The sequence below is a fragment of the Charadrius vociferus genome, unplaced genomic scaffold, assembly GCF_000708025.1.
Source record: "Charadrius vociferus isolate BGI_N301 unplaced genomic scaffold, ASM70802v2 scaffold385, whole genome shotgun sequence".
Classification (NCBI taxonomy): Eukaryota; Metazoa; Chordata; class Aves; order Charadriiformes; family Charadriidae; genus Charadrius; species Charadrius vociferus.
The window spans coordinates 1189266-1195265 of NW_009648925.1; positions in this window are offsets into that span (position 1 = coordinate 1189266).

A 6000-nucleotide genomic window follows, 5' to 3' on the forward strand; every position below is an offset into this window, starting at 1 on the left:
GCAGGGTGTGCAGGTTGACTACCTCCTTCTTCAAACTGTGATTCTTCATCTCATGACATAAGATATAAAGCTGTTTAAAAATGAAGTTGCTAAAAATCGAGGTCTTTGGTGGAAACTCAACCATTTGACTCGCTTCGGCCAAAATATTTATATCTGCAGGGTTTTGTTGTTTCTTTCAAGAAGGGTAACAATTTTCCCTTTAGAAATATCACTTCAGCAAAACCCCACCTCATTTGATGGAAATTGTCAGTGAACACATAAAATTCATTTGTGATTCTCACAGACTGTTTTGACTGGGAAGTTTTCTTGTATAATCAGAGATTTTAAGGCCAGCAAATACTGTTACAGCAGTCCTTTTAGGTAACACAAGTGACAGAACTTGAGATGTTGCCCATTCTGCAGGCTGTATTTTTACTTCGTGTGCATTTTTCCTGTATCTAATAAAAGAACAGAATAATCTTGATACCTAGAAAGTCTACTGCTTATTTCTGATATTGCTTTTAAGCTTTTCTGCAATGTAATCTTTGATCCACTCTGCTTTTGCTAAGTACTTCATGTCCTGAACCTATCCTTCTTGTAAACCTTTTAATTTGAAAAAAAAAAAAAGTAGCGAATTTTAATCTTTTTTTCAGAACGATTTTCTGTAAGTCTTGCTTTTAGCATTCTATTGCTGTTAGCGGTAATTTCGGTTTATCTTAATGACATTGAACCTTCTCTATTTTGTCCTTTTCACACAAATAATTTTCATCTGGGGTAAAATACCAGCTACTTCTGGAAAACAATACAGCTGTGAAGGTGCCAGAGAACTGCCTGGATTACCTGCCCAGCTGATGTGAGCAGACACACGGCACTCTCCTCTCTAGCTCCTGTGGGCAGTAGCAGTAGGTTTGCAATTGTAGCATTTATGTCAAATTTCGGGGGGAAAAAAGGAAGGAGCACACACATGTTGGGCGATCCAGTGTGTGTGCAGCACTCCAGTTTACATGCGAAGCGAACTGGCAGCGTTGTGCTCAGCTGAATGGCGAGGTGAGCTGCATGGGGCCGCAGCTGAGAACGCGTTGTGTGATGTGGGAGCCTGCGTACACCATGCGGAGCTGTGCTTGGAGATCTTCAGCCTCCCTCCCATGGTAAAAGTGCAGCTGATGCAGGGCCAGAGTACAAACACCGCTTGAGCTGATAGTTCTGAGCCTTTCTGAACAGTAAAATTTGCATTCCCTTCTTGGACAGCATAGTACATAACTTTCCCATTGAATATGCCTGGGCTATTTTCATTTTGTAATTGCCATCTTTATGAATTTATTATTTGCCATTTTGTTTGCACTAGCAAGTTTGACCACAAAATATCCAAAGCCTTTGTAGCTTGTTTTACAGAGGTTTATTTCAGGCCTAGATATAATATTTGGGATCTGCAGCGAGAGATATGGCTTTCAAGAGACATCCCGACACTGATTTGGCATTCGTGTCCCACCTGCTGAATGCCAGTGGGATCCTGTCCATTGCTTTCACAGGCTTTGGATCCCACCCAGAGCATTCTCAAAGACGAGTGGGAACTGGGAGCATGGGCTGGATTAGGAAATCACAAACAGTTTTGAGAGAGGTTTTCTTTCTCATCAAAATTAAATTTTTGTCAATGTTTTCTGAACAGCTCAAACAACAACTGCCCTGGAAATTAGAGAGTTTATATCACCCTATGCTACACTCTCAAATTGAATTTTCATTCTGTAATGTCTTCTAAATAATTTTAAACCTTCATCATAAACCTTATCAATTAGCAGAAAAATAAAGAAGAGTTTTCTTTAAGATTTCTCTTTGTATTACACTAATGTCCTTTAAAATCTAAGATACTTGTTTCTAAGACATTTATACTATTTCATAGCACTGTGCCGGTTACTATCTGTTGCTGTCTTATCCTACTTTGACACTGGAGTTTTGCAGCAGTTTTTAATGTTTTTCCTCCTCTTTAAGCAGAACCAAAACCTCAGTGTACTTTGCCTGTTTTCCTTTGCCTGTGGTTTTCGTTTCCAAATTGTAGCAAAACAGCTTTATCTTTTCCTTCTCATGCAGTGTATATGTTCAAAGACTGTCGTGGTTTTGGCTAAAAAAACCCTAGCAAACTAGAACACAGGTATTTTTTCCCCATTTTGACCATTCATCTTCTTAATCTGCTGCTGCTTATTTTCACTGATAGCGCAGTCCTTTTCTCTAACAAAGCATATATTCATATGCATCCTACTTACTTGGCTGATCACCTTGGGTGCTTACCAACCCTTGCTCCTGCTGTCATTTCCTCGCTCACATAACTGGGAAGAAATCCCTCTGCCGGGTCCCTCGTGGCTCTGTGGGCCGCGTGCGGCTCTGCAAGGTGGACTTCCTAAGTACCAGAAAGATTAAAATCAGCATCTGCTACTTAAAGCATCCTGTATTCCTCTTGTAGGTTTTACCCTGGTGAGTACTCCAAGTCAAACAATACTGCGGTTGTGAATTGTTGTCTCGCTTGCAGCCTTATTTCTCATTCTTGGCTTGTGTCCTAGAACGGGATCCAGAGCAGTTACTGACTACCGCGATACAAAAGAAAACACACCACAAAAGAAACAGTTGCACAATCCGCTTGCAAGCACACTGCTCCTGTTGTGTGTTTCTCTTGAGCTAGACCCCAAAATACAGGTGATCTAAATCCCCCCGGTTTAAAAGTAAAAAACAAGCAAACAGAAAGTCAAACTCCTTATAATCTCTTCCTTTTTGGAGAAAGAGGAAACAGAAAGGAAAAATCTTTTAGGTATTCACTTTAAGGGCTCTTGAGACTAAGAACCGTGACTGAGAAGCACTTAAAAATCCTTATAGCACTTAATGTCTACTCAAACTACAGTGTTAGTAAAACTCTGCCCAGCACTCATCTTACCTTCTTACCTCCTCTCAAGAAGACACCAGACCTCTGTGCAAGGGAGATTACTGCTTGCAAGCGAGGCAACCTTCACCAAAATTTGTGCCCGAAATGACCTTGAGGTCAAACCAGGACAATGGGGAAGACCAAGTCTCAGGTTTAAGCTACTGCCACTTATCTCTCTGCTTAGGTCGTGCTCAAAGTGGGGCAGCCCGTATAAACACAGATATATTTTTTGTATACTAGAATTCAGGAATGTTTCTGTGTTTTCGCTGTGCAGCTGATCGCTTCTCTGCTCTCAGCTCTTGCCTCATCACTGAGGGCTTGCTGGATGAATGCAAACCTGTTTTCTGTGTTTCAAGCCCCCTGTGCTTGGGGAGGACACTGTTGCTCAAAACATTTGCCCGGGGTCAGCAGTGATTCCCCGCGCTGCAGCCAACTACCCACGCAACCGCAGGCAGATCCCTTTGCCTCTCTGGGGCTCAGGTCTGAGGCAGCACATCCGACCAGCTGCTACGGGAGCAAATGTGTTAAAGCTTCTCGAATACAGGGCTAAGGGGGAGTTGAGTGCGTTTAGCCTCACCCAGCTGAAACCTCTCCTCTCCCAGTGGTACCTGAAGGTGTTGAGGCAAGCGAAAAGGCAGTGGCAAAGCCTGGTTTTCAGCTACTGAAATGTCAGGGGCGAGGGCTTGGGGCTAGAGGAGCCCACTTGGCCGCACAGCTGTGCAAACCGCTTCACTGACCTTTACAACGTCCCTTGCTGTGCACTCGCCTTTCCCTGGCTCAGCCGCATCTCTGTTATTCCAACAACGCCTCTACTTAATGCCGAGCAGGGCCCGGCGCTTTGTTGGGTCTCTCCTTGGCACCGACACCAGAGACACTTCGCTTCCCTCTTATCTGGCCTCCTTGCTTCACCTTTTCTCTATCACCCGCCTTATTATACCACAGATATATTACCTTGGGATCAAAACAGTCCCTCTCCACACATATGTAAATTCTAAATTACCTCATCGTTAATCTAGGAAACAGGCAGCTTTCCATATTAGCCAGCAATCTGTTCCTCTGCAGCATTGTGGCTCAAAGAGGAGCCCGTCGCCCTCAGCCCCCCTGGTCGGGGAGCCCTGCGCTGTGCCAGATGCCCAGCTCCCGCTGCCCGTCCCACACGTCCACAGGTGACCAACACAGGGTACTGCTATTTAGAGAGGTGCCATGGGGAAACTTTGTAAAAATCACCCTCTCTGGGCACAGCAGAAGTTTTACCTGGCTACCCTTGTCATCAGCTTCCAGATGCCATCTTGCACTGGAAGTTTTGGGGCAACTAAACTGGGTGCACTGCCACGGTATGGTCATTGAGTTCATCTTATTTGTGTACTCCTGTTACAGCAGACTGTCAATTAAACTGATTGTTCACATTTTCATTTGCTGCATGCTTATATATTAGTGCGCCTAACGGGAGAACACAAGCAGCATGTGCTCAGTGACAAATTGAAATGCAAGGGAACAAATTAGCATCTTCCTTTAAAAAAAAGCTTGCTTTATTAACATGTGTTTTGTTCAAAACTGAATGGAGAAATTCAGGCATTCATGTAAAATGTAAGCAACTGAATTATCTTCAATATTCCTTGATAGCGATTGAGGAACTGGTACTGTTTTCACAACTGGTTGCCTTGAAAAACTGCTTACTGGTATATAATGTTTACCATTAACTGAGAAAATGATTTGGTGCCTGAATACAGAATTATCGAAAGGGTGTTTATTGTGCTCTTGCTGTCTTCCCTACGATTTAAAAAGGCATGAACGAAACAGGCTGAGTAATGGCCTGTTAAGGTGCTATTTTAATTTTCAGCCACTAGTGAGTGCTCTTGAATAGTTTTTCAAGGCAGAGAGTCCTTGAACCCCCCTGAACTGCAAAGTCTGAATCTCTGGTTTGAATTTGTTGGAAGCAGGAGAAAGAATGCCATTTATAAGGGGGTAAATGCGGTGCCATCCGTGTGGAGGCGACTTCCCCAACCGGGGCAAGAAAAGGGGCCACAGCAGCAGATGGACTGGCAGGGACTTGGCTTTATTAGTCAGCGGGATTAAAAATAAAATGACAGTGCTGACAATCTCTGCATCTTGCAGTCACTTTTTTTTTTTTTTTTTTTCTGTCCACTGGTAATCCTGCTTCAAAATATCTGCAGCATTGCCAGGAGTTTCTATTTCAGCCTCCTCGTACCTGCTGTTACTTGTTTTGTCTTGTGTGAGTGTGCATGCCGGCTTCCAGCTTTTGACGCTTAGGCAGGCTAAGCGAACAGCAAATGCTGGGTGTTAGCCTGGGCTGAAGTCTGAGTCTTGTACAAACAAATGTAGTTATAGCTGGCTGAAAAGGTAATGATTTATTTAGACTTGGAAGAAAGAAGTTGTAAATTACAGACACACGCAATGAAAGTTTTTGATGTGCGACTTCACCACGTGAATATTTTTATGGTGATTGAGGCTCAATACTGTCCTGATAATGAAATTAAGACCGCATTTACATGCTTAGACAGAGGCTGAGATATTAATTAATTGAAGAGAGACAATGTAAACCTCTAGCAGTACGTGATAATGTTTGTGCACCCAGCAGCACCAGTTTAGAGGGTGGATGAAACATCGCTGAACGTGCCAAACATTTCCTTCTCTTACAGGACAAAAAAGTCCGTAAAACTGAGTGGTTCAGATATCTAAGTTACTTTAAAAATTCTCCTTAAAGGAAACAAGCTCTTTTGCTTTTGATTCTTAGTTAGTCACCACCGGTTAACTCCAGCACTCATTTTCCCCCACCCTCTCACCCTGCACAATTCATACTCATTGTAATTAATTTTATGGCCTTTTTAGCAAAGGGAGACCTCTACATTTTATGCTACATTGCACAAGCAATTGAAAGTTGCAGATGAAAAAAACCCAAGCACCAAATGTTTAGCAGGTTTTTATTCTATTTTAAATGAGCAACCTATTTAAATCAATTATCAGCTTAAAATGAGCAGCCTGATCTAATTAGTGTTAGCCCCTGGTGGGTTAATGAATGAAAGGGAGGTGCTGGGCAGATGTGCTTTCCCCCAGGATATTCTTCTGCTGACCACATTGACACAGAATCCTTC